Source organism: Lichenostomus cassidix, chromosome 1, assembly GCF_008360975.1.
Source record: "Lichenostomus cassidix isolate B80296 chromosome 1, HeHo_3.0, whole genome shotgun sequence".
Lineage (NCBI taxonomy): Eukaryota > Metazoa > Chordata > Aves > Passeriformes > Meliphagidae > Lichenostomus > Lichenostomus cassidix.
The window spans coordinates 52,252,290-52,272,200 of record NC_139479.1 but is presented as its reverse complement, the minus strand read 5'-3'; the positions used below and the strand labels follow the sequence as shown (position 1 = coordinate 52,272,200).

The window sequence follows — 19,911 nt, the reverse complement described above, 5'->3', positions numbered from 1 at the left end:
GAACTGTTATGCATGTTCTAAATAGTTATTCTAAAATTTACTTATACAGACACTAACAAAAAGTTTGACCATTCCTGAAATGGCTATTATATTTTATATCTTCCCTTTTTCAGGTGACATGCTAATCTCTTGCACACAATAGTACGTTTTTTCTCTACTTGAGTAAATCTTGCATTCCTTTCTGCACAACTTCAGCAGAAGAGTGAGAAGATGCTGAATACATAGTGAGGACTGTAATCTGCTGGTGAGGAAGCTCTTCTGGGGGACAGCAGTTGAATTTGGTTCTGTCCATATATGCCAATATTTGAACAGGTTGGCAACTCTCCGAAAAGAGAGTCACCCCCCTCAAATTTGGACATGATTTCAAAGAAAGCACAAGTGTAAAGCAAAAAATTGAGAAGTTCTCTGTACTCAAGAAGTATTTTGGAAGCTCTCAAAGTGCTTAGCAGCTGAACACTTAGTTCTTAAAGTCTGGCAGGAAATGAAAGTCTGCAATTTTGGGGTTGTATATATGTACTAGAAAGCTAGGCAGTACTAGTAACTTTTCTCAAGTTCTGCCTGGGTGGTTGGTTGAGCACAGCTTCACTCACTTGCAAAGTTCTTCCACCCCCAGATGCCACAGCACATATTTGGAACGGTTGCTAGACTGTGCTACCCAAGAAACTATGCCTAAAGAAACATCTAAAGAAATGTCTGAAGTCAAAAACTATGCAAGAAGATGTGTTAACAATTACACATTGTACATAACCAGGCACAAGGGTTGTAGCTCATGCTGGGAACCTGATAAAGTTACTAGCGCAGTTCTGGCAGCTCCACCTTCTAGTTAACTGTGAGAGTAATTTGAAAAGTCTTTAGTAGTTGTGTCTTCTGTGGTATGTCTCCATTCAGCATTTTGTGTGATTTTCTTCAAGCCCCGTTGAGCTCACATGTCAGTTCTTTAAGACCAGGAATTCTTACAGGCTTTTCTCTTCTACTTGGTTATTCTTCACCATGAATCTTGAGGAACTTAGCATATCAGAGATTACTGAACTTTCATCACATACAGTTGAAATGTATTGTCTTCAGAAGAATTTGAGGATAACAAACCAACTCACACACACACACACACACACATACACACACACACACACACATACACATTTACTGCAATCCTAGTTTGACCAGGAAATAAGGTGAAAATTAAATTAAAAAATATACCAAAATTAGGGTGCTTTTCTTAAGGAGTCATCTCATCTTTTTAGATCTTTGTATCAAACTGCATGCTGACTGGCTCTGTCTGACACCTGGCGATTGCTTTCCTGATGCTTCTAGCTCCAGCTGCCTTTCACTTGAGTTGAAGTTTGATCTTCTGGCACCTGAAAATCCTGACACCTAGAATGTTGATAAAGAACATTCTTTTTAGAGGTAGGAAAAAGTGAAAGTGAAGGGGCTTGGAATTCTTTTGCCTAGAAATAAAGCCAGGAAATGAAAAGTTAATGGTTTCCCCAGCAAAGGAATTAAAATTTCTCCTGGTTATTTGAAAAATAGATTCTAACGTATTACTTATCCAGTATTTCAACATCACAGACTAAAAGTCACAGACTAAAGGTAATCACACTATGTTTCTAATAGAAGAAAGACCCAAGTAATATAAAAATTAAACTGGGGAAGGACTGTAAATGAAAAAGTAGAACTTAAGGCTTTATTCTCATAATCAACACATTAGCGATAGTAATGGTGTAACAGAAAAAAGATCCTAATCATATGAGGTAAATTCTAGGTATTTTTTGCAGTGATTTGACATAATAACAAACAATTCACAATGACAAATAATACCTGGAGGAAAGAAAGACCTCATTTACCTGCTGATTTTCCCTGGTGAAGCTTATTTTTTAACTGTAAAATTACATAAACACAGAATTATGCTTCTAACCTTGCCAAGGTGCTCTTCTGCCTTATGGAGTGTTGTGATACATAAACCTAAATCCAGTTGAGACTGAGAAATTATTCTTTGTTTGGCTCTGTTCCCCGAGGCAGCTGTTAGAGTTGGCACTCTCAAACATGCCTGACAGACACACTCTGAAAATGTATAGCAATCTCCAAATTTATGCAGATGTCCAGATGCTAGAATGCTGATTGAGACATGGGTGATGAAGGTTTAGTTTCGTGATCCTTCCTGAAAGTAGGAAGTTTAATTCCTAATTTCCCACTTCCATTCAAAAGGCATTAACCTTGAGAATATACACTTTTGCTGCAAAAGATCACTGACTACCTCTGTTACTGAAACCATATTTCAATTCAGAAGATTCATTTGGTGAGAAAATGCGCACGAAACAGTGTACTTCATTAATCTGGTAGATTATCAGATTAATTAGATGGGGGTTGCACTAGAAATGTGCTTTTGTGCAATACAATTGTATTTAACGTGCGTGATAAAGTTCAGATCACCTTCATATGCTTTATTCATAATAATTCTCCTCCTTTCTGCTTTAATGGTTTGTGTGCAAACAAGAGCACATCTTCATCAGGTAGCTGGATAATATGGTGCAATTTGTAACACAGATTTGTCACAGATTTGTGTCCCTCCCAGTAAAATGGCTTTGTCTGCATAAATTAAAAAAAAAAAAAAAAAAAAAAGTGGCAAATGGTACCAAGGCATATTTGAAGCTAAAACCATGAAACATGTTTCAAGACTCACTCTGTGTTTAACATTTCCAATTGGCCACTGTAGAGAGTATGTTGGATGCATCATATGCTGAGATGTCTTTTTCTATGTTTATATTAATAAATTAAACAGTTCCAGGGAATGTATATATTCTCGGGAACTTCAGCGTCTCTTTCATTTGATATTTTTATTTTTATAGTGAGCCTTGTCAATTTGTCTTGAGTCAGTCAGCACTCTCCCAAATAATTTCTGAGCATGGTTCAGGACTTATGGCACGCTATGGCGTGCAGAATTCTTAATTATCATTCTGGGTCTGTTTTTCTGTTTTGGAAGGTGAGAGAATTCAATGATAGGGACAGACACACACAGCCTTGTCAGCCTCGATGTCAGCTCTTGGTTCTGGAAAAATTCAATATAGTAGTATAGATGTAGCTTAAAGCTACTGATACACTCTTCAGGGTACTCAGATTTTTATTTCGACTGCACTGCCTGCCAGGCCCTATGTGAATATTTGCTTGTGATCTTCTTTGGAACTGATCCTAAGAAACTTGACCAAATTGATCCAAGATGTCCATTTGTAGATAAAAGAAGAAAAGGTGAGGAGGACTGTGTTCTTTCAAATGAAGAAATGATCTGTCTTTCTGTTTTTTTTTCAGCAAAGCTATGCTAGAGAAGAAAGAAAGGTTTTGCTTAGTGGATAGAAGGTGGAAAATTATTTAATACTAAAGTAAAAAATCAACAGCATAAAACTATCTGAAGGGAATAAAGGATGCAGAAACATTCAGAAGGTGAAGAATAGGTGAATGTTCAGAGCATATTTTAAAAAAGAATTAGCAGACATTTAGCAATGTTATGGAGAATCTGACTATACAAAAACGTATAAGACGGTGATGAAAATTTAGAGGACACCAAGTTAATGTTAGTTTTCCAGTACAGAGTGATGTATTTCCATTTGATACTTTGAAAAAATGGACAAAACACATTGAAGAAGCTGTATGGGAGGAGGCTGGAGCTGTCAAGACAACAGATAACAAATAAAGACCAGAGTATTGGCTGGGAGAACAAGAACAAGAGAGATATTTCACACCAAACAGTGAGTGACAAGACGTTGACAGAGCTAGCTGAATACTGGAAGTCTGGAATTTGAGCTCAAATAAACAAGAGCTAATATCAGTGTGCTTTCCTTGAGACAAGTCTTCCATGCATGGTGGTAGTGTCAGTCAGTTCAGTCAGTCCCTCTGTGTCTATATGTGTATGTCAATCATCTAGTAAACAAATGCAGATTTTTAATTCTGAAAGTACTGGATTTTAAATCTCTTATCCACATACACAAAGAGTTGTATATATAGACATCCCGTAGAGTACTCATATCACAGTAGAATTTTTCTTGATGAAAAATTTTTTTGGTACACAAAAGAAGGAAGTCTAAATGAAATGCTGGCAACCCAGTCTATGAAAAGAAGATTACTCAGTTTAATCGCTAATCTATTTTATGCAAATTTCATTTTCATAATATCATGTTTATTTCAAAACTTGAAAAACCTGAATTCTAAAGTTTGCTGCTTCATCTTCCTTTTTTTTATTTGGGTTTTTGTTGGTTTTTTGGTTGGTTGGTTGGCTTTTTGTTAGCTGTAGAACGTTTTCTGTCATGGAATTAAATGGGAAAAACTAAAACCAAAACCTGCACAACACCAGTGTATGATGGAACCATTTGCATAGTGTTATATGTTTCTCTTTAGAATGGTGGTCTTCCCTTCCATACTTCTCTTGCCTGAACCGCTTCTTACAGGTGGAAGTTTTTTTAAATTATTTCTGTGATTCCATTCTGCAGGTTTACTAAGCAAGTCCATTCATGGCTCAGGGTCCCATTCTGTCATCAGCTAAACAAACATGAAACAGTCAGTTCCCACTTTAAAAATGTGTGAGTGATGCATGAAGATCCAAACAAAGAGATCACTGAGAGGGAAGGGACCAAGAAAACATGAGACAAATGTGGTTAAAGCTTAAAGATGTAGTCCGAATCTCTCACTACACAATTTTCATTTAGGCCACACATTAAGGTTCAGTGAAAGCTGTAAGGAATGACAGTGGGGTGGCTTTGTTGCTCACAGGGAAGCCCATATACAGCCAGAGGCCTATGGAATCAGTCATCTAAGCACTTGTTTGAAAAATAAGGGTATGGGCAGAAAGGTGGTCATTTTTGCATGAGTGAAGGAGGAAAGTAATAGTTCAATACTTTCAGGGAGCCAATAAATTGGAAGGAAGAATTTATACAAAGATGCTAGAGAGAAAGGTGGTCTAATAGAGACCTGCAAAGGAAACAATGACATGGTGTAAGTTCTTTCCAGTAGTATGGTCATTACAGATTTGAATTCCCTATAACCCTTCAGTCAGACCTTATTCAGAATCAAATAGACAGGCTAATCTCCATTTTTCTTTTATGGGCTTAAAACCTTACACAGAAACACTGGAAAACATACTTTCTGGTACACAGCTCTTATTTTTCCTCATTCACAAACATAAAATGTTTGACTTAACAAAGAATGTGTTATTTGAGGGATAAAAGGAAAATGTAAGAAAAAACATAGGCAAGATAGTGTACAGCTCCTAACTGCTACCTGTATGATGGGCCTCTCTTATAATAAGGCAATTCCTAAGTCAGCTGTTTCTTTCTCTGCTTTCGCAACAAGATGTACTTCACAGCTGGGATCACTCAGTCTTGCTGGGTAGTAAAGCCCTACAGCTGACCTTATAGTGATGTGACCTGCATTGCTCATAGTGACAATCCCTCTCTGCTCCTTGTTATGTTACCTGATCATCATTTTTCTCCCCTTCTTGTTCTGCTAGCAGCTTTACTAGCTATTCCCAGTGTTTATAAATTCTTACCAAGAAATCAAAAAGCACTACAAAGGCAAAGTCTTGTAAAATACAAGTTATTCTTAAGCACATTATATTTTTTCTTAAGTTAAACTTGCTGTTTTGTAGAAAATATTTTCCTGGCTTTTTTTTTTTTTTTAAGGCTGTAACTTTTGTACTCTGTTACAGAAACCTATTTTCTTAGGTTAAATGTCCACTCTATTTGCATAAATTTAAATGGCAATTATTCCTCTACAATGTTACATTGTTAATGTCTCTTTACATTATGGTATTAGCAGAAGCAGTTTCCAAACACAAAGAAATAATATATGCAAACAAATAAGCTGAAAGTTGGCTGCTGGAGCATTTAATTTGTCTTTTCTTTCCACCAGATGTCAATAGAGTGCTCTTCCTTTTTGGGCTTCCCTACCACTTGAAAATTTGGAATAAAGAGTAGCAGGGCTTCGGTTTTTGCTTTATCCCTGAATCACAAAGCTTACATCCCCATACATTCCTGAAATGATATACCAAAGAGAATGAAGAGCAAGAGGTCTGTGGTTAAGGTAGGGAATGTTTTTTGTTTACCAAATCAAGATTAGACTCTGTGGGTGCTGAACTGAAATAAAATTTCTTTTAAATAGAGCCCTGAGAAATCAATTGTAACCAGCAGTTAATGGCCAGTTTGGAACAGCTTGAGGGAAAGCCAAGGGCAGTTAAAGCTCCAGCAAATTAGTTATTAACTGTGCTAATTAATGGTATTGCAGAGATTATTGCTATTATAAACTGTAATCAATCAGGTTTATCACTGTGTCCAAGAAAATTTTGCAAGTAACAATATCTTCTGGATGCAGCTCAGCACTTCCAATTTTAATTAATATGATAATCTGAGTATTCCAAGATGCTCAATTCTACTTCCTTCCCAGGCAAATATGATCATGCATATTACCTACAATAATAAGTACCTCATAATAAAATGTGGTCAGATGAAATGATAAATACAGTGCTCAAGGCATCAGGAAGTTTGTCATGATTTATAGAAGACCATACAAATAAAGAGGACTATCAGTGGCTGGATTCATTGTTTTATTTTTCCTAGTGATACAAAGTTGTATATTTGAGCAATTAATGGCTGTTTTGTTGATTAGTTCTGAAAATTTCAGTGTATGTGTAACTCCTACTTACTCAGTGCTTTGCAGAGCACATCCATCTCTGCTCTCAAGTGCAGCAATTCTCTCCCAGCCCCAGGTGATGCACTGGTTACTTTTTACCATGAGGGACGTTTGTGAACTATTGATTTAGCAACTGGGTCTGCTACATGGTTTCTGGAAGAAGAAAACTTAGTGTACCATGGGTTTGTGTTGTTTTTTTAATTTTGTTTTGTTTTGCTCCAAATGCAGACCTTACCTAAAGCCTATCCAATAATAAGTGGCTTGCAGTGTAAATGGCTGTGTGCAAGAAATATGGACAATAGACTAGAGGTACCAATAAAATTAGTATAGGTTTACATTATGAAATATATCCATATTTTCAAGTAGATTTGACATGTCTTCTGCTTTAGATCCTATACATCTGTTGGCTTCTGATGCATACATGGTACTAGTGTAAGTCTCCAGTGTTGCAATGCAGAAGGAAGATGGATACAAAGGAAAATTGGGACAACATTACAACTCCTTCATAGAAACAGCACCACAGAAATGAGCTGACTGACTCATCTGAGCACCTTACAAGCACCAGTCAGATGTAGATGTTTAATGTTATTCTGAAGCCAAACAATAGTGATTGAGGGACTGCTCCTTGGCTTCAAAACCTAGGGGTACAAACTGTCTTACTGTCACACTGTTGAGACCCATCTATCTTTACAAACTTTTCTCAGACTTACTACTGATCACGTGTTCCTGAACCTCCACTGGACCTACACGTTGAGCCTGTGGTCCAAAGAGGTAACTGTAATTTTACTTTTTTTCGCAGGTTATTAATTGCAGGTCATATTTTCTAAAATAATGGCAAATGGTGCTCTTCAGTGTGACTTTTAGGGCAGCTGTTACCTATACAAGAATGTTGCAGAAAAGAACATGAGAACGCAAATCCCTTAGGACGTTGCTGGAATACTGTTTGGGACAGAGGACATTATCCCTGCCCAGTCACATTCATAGTGCCATTTGAGAGCAGTTCATAGAGTAATGAGTGCCTTGAGTTGTGCCCAAGGATAGCTCTTGAGGCACCCAAGTGAAGTGTGCACAGATGAGAGATCTAAAAATTATGCAAATGAAGTAATATAGAGGTACAATCTTTGGTATTGCTCCCTGGCTCTCTCTTTATTGAGCAATACAGATATAGGTACATTCAGTCTGGCCTTGAACATGATCCCAGTTCTGCTGATTATGTAGCTTACTTCTAGTTTAAATTAAAATTACAGCTATGGATTAAAACTGAAATGTTAACAAAGAATGGAAAACAATGGCATAATTATTGTAGAGATGCTCTTGATGCTTTTTCTAATTGGATTTTAGATCAAATCCATATTAAACAAAACAATCGGCACCAGCACTTAAAATCTCCTACCAGTTAAAGTATTTATGAATTAAAAGTAGATGGGATAATTCAAATCAGTATTAATCTTGGTAAATACATGCTTACAAAATGTCATGCAAACCCTAAGTGAGCAATGAGAACTAAGCCCCAAATGTGTGTGTGTATATGTGTGTGTGTGTGTGTGTGTGTAAGCAGGGTTATGTAATTTGCTGGCAGACAGTTTTTTTACTTCCTTAGCAGGAGAAATATGGATTATGGCCATGGCTCATAAACTGTGAAGAGTTAGCATTACTGGATGAAATGAATACCAAAGAGATGTTAAATGGTTTAGAACAGAACAAAGGGAATGGAAGTAACAAGATTTGTGTTAGTCACCAACCTCACCATTTGCGTGTTTTTTAAAATAGCTATTCATTGTTGCTTTTCCACCATGCTACATTGTCTCAATGAGTTTAATTAAACTGGTATCTGGTAGATATCTCTCCAATTTCTTCTGTCACGGGAACTTTCTGAAACTGATCTTTCATCACTTGCAGTCTCTAAATCACCCTAATGTCTCCTTTTGTTCCTAGTTTGTTCGTAAATCCACTACATTTGTCATAGATATCTTAACTCTGATAATGTTAGACATTTTTTCTTGTTTGGTTTTATCGTTGTTTTTGTTATTTTTCGATTCAGACATTTCAAGTGCTTGAAGAACAATCAGGAGATTGAAAAAAGCAAGACCTGCTAAAGAAGTTTGGACAATAAATGATAAACTAAAATGATTATTTACAAAGTAAGCTAGAGTTTGGGCTTGATTATTTCTTCTTCTGGCAGAATAAAGATTTTAATAAGAAGGAAATTGACCATAACCTAATCTCATCATCAGTTCACTTTCCCCAATAAACTGAAAAGTAAAAGAAATAGAACCAGCTGTTGAAGTAAGCCAATGAGCTAGGTTACTGAACATTTTTTTTATAACTAAAAATAATTTGTTTTAGTTTATAATGCACTTACATTAACTTGTAGGACATATATTTTGTAAATATCTTAGTAAGAATTCGGCTCTTAATGGACAAATTAAGCTTAATATTAATATGACAGATAAATTTTCCTTGCACTCAAACTGGAATAAATCCATACTAAGACATTCTACCAATGTCATGATAGTAACTCTTTAGGTGTGGCTAGCACAGGTTTTTCCCATGAGAAGTTTTCTTGTGTTTTGTAAATAAAGATAAAGTTTGGATGTTGTTGGAACAGTGTCCCAGAACTTGAGCAGTGCAGGCCTGGCCAATCAGGCCTGGGGGAAGGCTTCTGACTGACCAATCTGGGTGACTTTTGAGAACTCTATATATGTGATGAAATCAAAACAATAAAGGTCATTCCTTCTTGCCACTGAGAACTGATGCATTCATTACTCTGCTAGCTGCTCAACAGCGACATCTAGGTAGAATGAAGGCAGTGTTTTCCCTACTAATCTAATATCCCTTACAAATATAAGGTAGAATATTTAATGAGATTAAAAAAAATAGATTTTTATGTATATGTAAAGCAATAAATTATTGCAAGGAAACTGCCTTGGCAGATAAATTGTGTTTATCTATACTTAAATTTCAGTAATTAATACTTTTTATGTATCTACAATTGTATGCTCAGAATCCCTTTGATTCTGGGTTCAAAATGTTTAAACAGTAGTACCTTTAGTCATGAGACTTTTTGCTTATTTGGTGTTGCTTTTTTATTTTTCAATATAAAGCTTTTTTCTTAAAGGAGTTACAGAATCACAGAATCTGCTGAGTTGGAAGGAATCCCCAAGGATCATCAAGTCCAACTCCTGGCCCTGCACAGGGCATCCCCAAGAGTCACACCAAGTGCCTGAGAGTATTGTCCAAATGCTTCTTGAACTCTGTCAGGCTTGGAGCTGTGATCCCTTTCCTGGGGATCCTGTTCCAGTGCCAAACCACCCTCAGGGTGAAGAACCTTTTCCTTATATCCAACCTAAATCTTCCCTGACACAACCTCAGGCCATTCCCTGGGGTCCTGTCCCTGGTCACCACAGAGAAGAGATCAGTGTCTGCCCTTCCTCTTCCCCTTATGAGGAAGTTGTAACTGCAATGAGGTCTCCCCTCAGTCTCCTCTTTTCCAGACTGAACAGACCAAGTGACCACAGCCACTCTTCATACAGCTTCCCCTCAGGGCCCTTTGCTATCCTAACTAACTTTCATCTAATCATTTTAAGTTTTAAAAAGTTACCTATACAATTAAGTTAAAATATGTGGATTGTGTTCTGAAAATATCCAGAGATTTTTTTCTGTGTATTTCAGTAGTACGTGAAGGTTTTAATCATCCTAAATATTTGCTTTGGAATGAACAGGTTATTTTTACTCTAAATGACTCATCTTTGTCCTCTGCAGGATTTGATATTTGTTAATTATAAGGCATACTGTTTCAGTTTTCCAGCAAATTCCATTGTTACCCAGTGGTTGGACATCTTCCAAATTGGTTTAGGTGATACTAATTCAAGCACTCAATATGTTGAAATAATCTCAGCCTTGGAGTTTTTCAAGTAATTACCTGTGGTGTTCTTTGAATCACAGAAACAGCCCTGAACTTTTTAAGACTGCAGGTTTACTTTACTACACAAAGTATTTGTATATCTTTTTTCAAATTATTATTTTATATCTGCACTTTATTTATACTTTGAAATGCTTGTTCAGTATTTTTTTCCCAGCCATAACTAAATAACTAACCAAAACAGAGCCTTTCAATTTATGATGTTATCATGATTGGGTTAAATGCCAAGAAATTAGAGCCTCATATAGATGTGATACTTCTTGCCAATAGAAGAAGGTGCAGGACAGAAGAGAAGCTGTTGAAGGTGAAAAGTGAAGGAGAGGAAAGAAGGAATAGGATTGAAATCGATAGAGTGAGAGCATGTTGGACTAGTGCCAAGTCAGCTGAAGTCAAAAGAAAGACACTCATTGATTTCCTGGGCAATTGGATCAGACCCACTGTCTGATGCTACTGCATTTTTTATATTTAGTAAGTGGGAGTTACAGCCAAATTTTCAAACTGTTAAATTTGATACTAAAAATTTCACCTTCCCATTTTCTGAAACTCCTTGGTTTGTCCCAGTGTATGATTCAGACCCTCAGAGTAGATGCCCTCCTAGCATATAGCAAATCTTGGGTTTATATATAGCCTCACTGAGGGCTGTTGGGGAGGAAAGAAACTGTGCATATCCAAGTAGCCCTCTCCAGCATGGACCGTTCTTGGAGTTGTTGATCACTATTGCCTTGCAGGTGTTTGCTTGCTGCTCCAGCTGGTAGTGAGGAAAGGGCTACAATTTTTGCCTCCAGTTTTCCCAAGTCAGAATTGCTAGGAATTAGGGTGCTGGGGGCCATTTAGAACGTAGAAATGCTGCGCTGCAGTACCTAAAATCTGTAGTATGTGGTGTGAAAAATAGGGTATCTGGTTTTGTTAAGATGCAGTATAACAATATTACTAATTCAAAATTTCTAATTCTATACAATATTTTTTTCTGCCAGCATTTGCCATTGTTTACAATTTTTACTTTCGAGTCTCAATTTCCACTTGCCCTGCCTGAAATGCCTCAGTTTAAGCTTCATTCTTCCATGCTTTCCCCACATCTGCAGTACAGCATCATTCTTTTGAACCAACAGAATGCTGCTTTTGATGCATTTCAGATTGGAGAGAAAGCAGCCATTATATTCCTCTGTTCACATATAAGGATTTTTTCTGTTTTTTAACTCAAATTTATAATGATTTCTTTTCCTCTAAGTATTTAAAAAAATTATCAACATTTATTGATTTAGTGAAATGCTAATAGGCCTATTATGACTTAGTCACTACTTAGTTCCATTGATTTCAGACGGACTTCTTATCTGAATAAAGGCTATCAAATTTTGAGCCTCTTTCAGGATGGTTATCTTCAAAACAGAAGGGCAAGACATACTATAACTTTATTTATGCAGAAAATGTATGGGCTCTGAGAAGATTTTAATGGGACCTCAGATGCTGCGAACAGCAATGTAGAGTATTAACTATGCAATGGAAAGATGTTTCCATGCTGCAGGCTGAATGAGTCCTAGATGAAGTCTGTTGTGGATACGCTAATTATTAAAATTATTTACCAAACTTCCTCTGTACTGGAACTTACTCTGTGGAATGTGACAGGAGACACAAATCCACGGCTGTCATAGCTGTATAAAACTCTAGTCTTTGGTACATTTCAAAATAAGAAAGACAACAATTCTGCACATCTATAGGTTCAGATGATTAATTGAATATGAAAGGAAAGATGTGAACTCAGTGAGCTATAAAGATGTGTCTGTCTATAAATTTATTATGTGTATCCTTAAGCATACAGTAGTTTGATCAAATGAAATCTACTTGTAAATCAGATAACTGGATTGTCTGTGTTCTCAACAGAAATTTTAAATCTCATCCAAAGAAATATACTGTTTTACCCAGTCTAGGTCTTTTTTCATTCAAGCAATTTTACTCAGAGAATACAGGCTCAGATGTGCATACACAGAAGTGATTTCATATGCGGTTCCTATTTGTATCTATTTTTCACAGCAAGAAAACTACTTGTTTTGTATGACTAGTAATTTGGTTTTACTCACACAGCCATTTCTGTAAACAGGAGCTGAAATTTTGTCCCAGTAGGGAAGTTTCTGAGTATCTCTTGTCAGCTGCTGAATATTTTGAACTCTGACTGATGTTGTGGAATCTCAGCAGCATACGAGAGCAACTCATTACCTCATAAAAAAGGGCTTTAACCAGAAAAAAATATATCAAAATGTTAGCTTGATAGTTAAAACTGTCTCTAGGGCAGTGAAAGATAGAGACTTAAATTGTCTCAGGAAACAGAGTAACTTTGCTGTGAACACACTCTGACATTTTGCCCCCTCTATAAGAGAAGGCTGTTCTTAGCTGCTACAACCATACCCTGTGTAGAATTTGGTTGTACTTGGGTGCATGAGGACAATGGCTGTTCATCAGGCAGACATACATAAATATTGTAGTTTCCAAGGACAGCTAGTTACCCTGATTACACAGCTTGAGATAAAGCCAAAACACAGAACTGTAGGCTTGCAGGAAATTTTTCAGGTAAAAAAAATGCAACACGCCATATGAATTAAAGCAGATCAAGGGATAGATCTCTACTATATATCTGCAGGGAAATTTTTAATGGTAATATTAGATTGTTTTTCAAGCTTTACTAGATGTGATTTTTATTAAAAAAATCTGCGTGCGTGCAGAAAAATATTTATGGATATTCAAGAGTCTGGAGTGAAACAGCAAGTTCATGTGAAGAAGTACCTCCAGCAGGGTGCAGATGAGAAGGGATTTTCAGCATTTCAGTGGATATAGAGACCTCCAGTTTACACTACATCTCAATTTATCAGCTTAGAGTCCTCACAGGACTTTAAGAGGTTGTGTTTTTCATAGTCAATTCACTAATAACTTAGCTAACTAAGCACATCTCTTTTACCAGAGCTATGTTTCATTGCTTAGTTGTATGCATGAATATCTGTAGGTGTAATATGGCTTGCCATGGATATACTCACTTAGGCAAGCTGAGACTACAACCCATTCATTCTAGCAGTTATAAGAAATGCACAAATGTTATATAGTTAAATTTCTTTAATTAAAATCCTTTAGGTGTCAAATTGTCAGAATTGTAACTTTCAATAAAAAAAGACAGTTTTTCTCTTCCTTATCTGGAAGCAATATTATGACATAAAGCCTGGTTTTAGCATCTTCCTATTTTGCAGTTGTCTGCATTTTACAGTATGTTTATACAATTAATATATAAATTATTTGACTTAGAATTATTGTTCATATTGTACAGCCCATGTAATTTATCAATAGTTTCCATTTTACTAACAGTCAGAAGAGCCTTCAACTGATTGCAGGAAATTCTTCCTCAAATGTGGGATTCATGCTACAATGTCCATGTGTGCCATGCTTTCTGGAATATCTTGTAGTGTAGGATGTTCTGGTATTATTCTTTATGATAGATGCAACCAAGCTCAGCTGCATGTTTTCCCTCAGGAGGCCACTATTTGAAGTCAATACTGTTGGAAATTGTTGATTCACTTTGGCAAAGATCAATGCTTCCTCAGTGGATTGAAAAGATTAAATTAATCTGATCTAACTTTAGCCTATGTTGTATCAAATATACATATTCTTATTTCTAATATTGTTTTTCAGAAATTAATTGCAATATTCTTGGATAACATGACAGCTAGTTATGACACAAGGAAATAATTATAAAATGTAACCTTTTCATGCAACATTTTGTATATATTACAATGTAGTGAAAATTATTATAAAAAGATATTATAATTTCATTTTAGTGGATCTGAATTAATGTACAGTGCTTTAAGTTAAAATTTCTATCCACATTATTAATTATACATAATGCCTCACCTTGCACACCCTCACACGCAAAGAAATCATCATACATGAAATAAATGTTTATTAATCTTAATGGCTGACAGTACCTTCAGTGTACTGAAGTTGGAGTATAAAAAAGCTTAGAAAAAATGAAATCAACAGAGATGCAGAAGTATTTTAGAACTGATCATGAGTGGTGTATGCATTTTGTCACTCCATTAACTTAGCTAATGATGAATGTTGTCATGTACTCGAAAAGGGAAGGCTTTTTAAATCACATTTAAATAAAGGAAACAGGATTTTCCTCATTCTCAAAGAATTGGAAAAAAAAAAAACATGGATGGAAATGCTGCTGTTATCCAAAGAATTCTTATACAGAAATCAGAAACTATGTAACCCTTCTGTATGTACTCTAGAAATTCTGTTTCTGTATGACCCTGTGTGCTCTGCAAAATCCTATTTTCTATATGTCCACTGTAATCAGAAGGCACCAGCAATCATGCTTGTCATTCAGATGAATGAATGTAAGAAACAATATTTGCATGTAACCACAGCTTTCCCAAACCTTTTGCTTCTAAGCTACATTAAATAAACCTTGGTTTTTTTTCCCACATTTGCTTTTGATCTTGTCTTATTAGACAGAAAAGTAACAAAGCAGAACAATCCCACTGTAAGATATCAAATTGTACTTTAGCTAAAAAATAATAAAAATGCAATGCTACTTGATGGCATCAAATGATTTAACTATAACTTCTCATCCCATTATGTCTCTCTTTTAATTAAATTGGTTCCCTTCATGACTTTAAAATTAATAAATGAGTATTTCACCAGCTTTTTGTACCCACAGCCTTTGCAACCAAAGCTTGTTTAAAAAGAAAAGCTCTCACTTTCTGAAATGAACTACAGCTTAATAGTGGAATATGGTTGCTGTTGTATCACATACCATGCAGCAGTTTCAGTAGGGAAGGAATAGGATTGGGAATGCAGGTAGCAAATTAGATTGATGTGTTGTCCTTGACATACTGGCATTTTCATTTCTGAGGCCTACCAAGTCCAAAACAAAACCATTTTTTATACTTGTTCAAAATCTCTAGAGAAATGACTTCAGGTGGTCTCAGCCCAGTTTTTCATGTACAAGAGGACACATCAAAAAGCTGTCTTGGTTGATAGTAATTCATCACTTTTGTCTGTGGAAAGCCATGGGATTACAAGCATGGAGAAAAAAAAGTACCGCTAACCACATTTTTTTCCTGCCAACTCTATGTCTCTGGCCCATTTTGTATGAATATATGAGCAGACATGTCAAGGGAGGCAATGTAGATCATGTCTTTATGATTATCAAGGATTGTTTTTAATTCACCTTCCTTACCCCTGGTCTCTGAGTGAACCTCAATATAATTAAACAAGGTCTCAAAGTATGGAAATCAAAACAACGGGAGCTGTAACTTAAAGAACAGGTAGTGAAATATGTAAGTCACTAAAGAACACTGATGAGATGTTAAAAATGTAATCAAGCAGCATGCCGTTGTGTATGGTTTAATTCCTTTTAGTCTCCTAATGACCTTGGGAAAATTAGAACACTTGAAAATGTTACATCTTCAATAAGTTTCTCCCTCATATTTAATGAACAAGACAAAAGAGAGATTACTGATATGACTATATTCAAGTTAAAAGAATTATCTGAGGAATACCTATTTTAAGAACACTGTTCAGTTTTCAATGGTCACACCACAAAGCGCAAAATTGTTTTGAATGGCTGTTGTTATAATTTCTACTCTTTCAGTCCTCCAGAACTCATTCCATGAAACTCCAGTGAGGAGTCATTACGATGACAAGAATATGCAGTTCCTATACTATTCACATTTCCCTAAAGCTCTGGTAGACAAGGACAAAGCACAAATTAACCTACTACAAATGCTTTATATGGCCACAACAGATTGTTGAAAAGAAATTTAGTTAGGGGTTCAATGTTTGTAACCAGTATCTTCCTAATACTACTAAAGTTGTGGGAGTGTGAATTTCTGTCACTTTCGTATACTTCCTTTGGGACATACAACTGACTAGCATAGACACAAGTGAGACAATACAACAATTCATTATATATCTGTTGAAGAAAATGAGCTCAAGTGGTAATAATACAACAAATGTTTAGAACAAAGATAGGAATTGTATAGCAAGGCCTTGAAAATGTTTATTCTAACGGAGTATATTAAGTTTAGAAACAATGCAATCCTCTTCTGAAATATTTGATTATATGTAAAATGAAGTAATTAATACCCTATTCACTAAACATTTTTTCCAATAGTCATGATACAGGCAGACACCCTAAATCATAAATATAAATCCCAAAATTTGGGGTTGCAGAAAAGCTTATCACCAAATATGCAATTTTCATGTTAGATAGGAAAGAAATTCATAGGTTTAGTCTGCAACAGGCACTGACAGAAAAAGATGCTGTTCAAACAGCTATAATTGGGAGGGTCTGTACCATGTGACTCTCATTGTTTTTATTATTACTACTAATATGTAATTTGGATGTACATCAAAACAAGAATATGAATGTCCCAGTTTCTCTGGTGACTGCATGTTCTGTGGCAACAAAAAAAAGTCAGAGAATCCATTTATTGTTATAATATGGTAAATTTATATTCTTCTTAGGTTCCCATACACAACATTAATAGAAATATATGTTAGTGTATTATGTGCAAATTATTCTGGTAGAGGCATTTTCAATAGTGGTGTTATGCTCTTCTCCCTGACACTGTTTAGATGTGATCATGAACTTGATAGACCCAGCAATTAAGTTTGCAGTTGAATTTTACTGACAGTATTCTCAAGTCAGTCACAATTTCTAAACAACTTGACTGCATGTGATTTTCAAGAGCTATATGAAGTGCTTGTACTTTGGATTAAAACATAAATATTACACACAAACCACAAAATCCTGATATTACTGATGCTTCTTTGAAAAACTCATAATGATCAGGTTTAAAACAATCTATAACTTCTTAGGGATATTGGGTGACTAAATTTTATGTAATTTTGCTAATTATTATTGAAATTAATATAGTTGATAATTGTTAGTAATATCCAATATGATCTGTACTGAAAGTAGCCTCCCACCCTGTCTCTCCCCTATGACAGTACTTTTATTAATATCTTCCATGCTCTGATTTTCTTTGCAGTCCACAGACAACATATTATAGCACTGTAACTGAATCAGTGGAGAGCTGCAGTACTTTGAGTAGGAAATTAAGGCCAGGAGAAAGAAGGAGAAAGAATGGGATCTAAATTAAGTTGGTTTTGTTAGTGAAACCTGTGTGGTTGTATAACCTACCCAAAACTCTCTAAGAAAACAGGTAGGAACTCTGTTACTTGGATTCCTAATAGAAGACACCTAGATGCTACCTGTGTTCCTTTGTTCTAGTTTCTAAATGCCATTCAAATAACATTTGTTATTTCTCAAAAAACAAAACTCACCCAAGAAAACACAAATAACTTATTTGCATGGCTATAAAAACTTGTCACAAAAAATGTTTTCTGCATGAAGCTAATACAACAGTGAGGTGACCAGACCTGCCATTTAAAATGATCTATTCTCAGATGAAAAGTATGTTTCCATAAATTGATGTCATAAATTTACTATCTGTGATAGCAAATAATGAGTAATATTATTTAAATTATTCAATATAGCATGTTTTGTTTGATGTCTGTATTTCAGTACAAGGATAAGCAAGGATTTTCAAGAAGAAAAAAAGAAACCGAGCAAGCCCAAAAGCTTTTTTTTCACTATGTCTATCAAAATAGGTTTGATCTTATGAGGATAAAATGGTCTTCTGCAACAGTAAACATCATATGTTGTTGTTTTATGAATAGGCCTACTATTGGGTCTTTTAAATTGAAAATATCCGTATAAGAATAAGATACAAAGACTAAGAAGTTAGGGACAGTGGAAGGGGAGCTGTATTTTTAAGTAAAAAAGCCCATTCTATAATCCAACTTTTAATTACAATATTTGGTCCCCTTCTGTTGTAATGTGTGTCCTTCCTGTCCCTGACCCCGCCCCCCTGACCCCTTCTGACTGGATGTGAGTCAGGACCGCCTCCCATCCCTAGAGATAAAATCCCCAGCCAGATCCGGAACGGGCCTCTTTGGTTCTGGGCTCGTATGGAACCTGTACCCTCCCTCGCCTTCCCTTCCCCCTCCTCCATCTCCTCCCCTGTTTTCCACAATAAAAACACCATGGAGGCCTGGAACCAAACAGCTGCCTTTCTAAACCTGCAACGCTTCTACAAGAACCGCGTCTGACCAGCCCCACAGCTCGTGGCCATGGAATGACCATCCTGCGTGTTCCGGTTCTGGGGCAGTCCTCCCCCGCAGCAGGGGAGAGCTGCCTTCAGGTTTTGCACTGCTGCACCCTTCAACTTGTGTACACCAAGAATTCCTCACAAACAGGACATCTATGCTGCAGCTGTTATACACTTTTCAAATATCTTTACCTTAATTTTCCAGTAGAAAAAAATAACATGAATGCTTGATTTCTGATCAAGAAATTGCTCAACAGGTTCAACATACTGTAGTTTCTTACAGGACTTTTCAGGATTCATTTAGACTCATCCAATATTCTCCAAGGGTAGAAGTAAGAAAGAAGAGTATTTTCAGTTCAACAGAAGTAGTAAAAATTATGCTTCATGTCTATCAAAGAGAATTGGTATGAATTGCCCAGTTGTAAAATTTGGCCCATAGAGGAGAAAAGGCTTATGAGTCATTTGAGTAATAACTCTCATGAGGCCTGTGGCCACACAGAGGATGCATTGTCCAAGTGACCTGAATGAATATATTTCATTGTGTCTTTTCATTTTGTTCTTGTAAAAGATGAAATACATGTTGATGGAAAACCAGACTTCATGTCATATAAAATATAACCTTGATTAAACAAAAAAAAAAAGGGAATGATTGAATGATAATTCTACATCATGCCACAGTGTTTAAAGCCCTACAATATCACAAAAAGATTTAACTGCAAGAGTGGTTTATCTCAACAAGCAAGAAATAAGGCAAAAATGCCAGGAGCCCTCTGTGAAAGAACCAAATACTCTGAACAAATCCAAACACAAAAAGGGTGTATACCTTCAAGCTATGCCCTTCAGCCAATTTTCTGGATGGAAACACAGTTCACCTGAAATCCTCTTCCCACAGCTGGGCAACTTGTCCAGAAGAATGCCGTGCAGGACAGTATCAAAATTTTTACTAAAATCCAGATAAAAATACCTCTGTGAGCCTGGTCAAATCCTGTTCAGGGTCTTCATTAATGATCTGGATGATAGGACAGAATGTACCAGGAAGTTTCTCAGGAAGTTTGCTAATGGCACCAAACTTGGAGAAGTGGCTGATATGATAGAAGGTTATGTTGACATCCAGAGGGACCTCAATAGGTTAGACAAGTGGACTAACAGGAATCTCAT

General features: G+C 36.1%; 1 long non-coding RNA gene across 1 annotated transcript; it reads right to left on the bottom strand.

Moving 5' to 3' along the window:
• Positions 1-1,168: 1,168 nt before the first annotated feature.
• On the bottom strand, positions 1,169-19,701 carry LOC146444656 (uncharacterized). Its single transcript, XR_014850247.1, has 2 exons — positions 19,577-19,701; positions 1,169-1,371 (listed from the first exon to the last, which is right to left on the bottom strand). It is a non-coding gene; the product is annotated as an uncharacterized LOC146444656 (long non-coding RNA).
• Between the last annotated feature and the right edge of the window lie 210 nt (positions 19,702-19,911).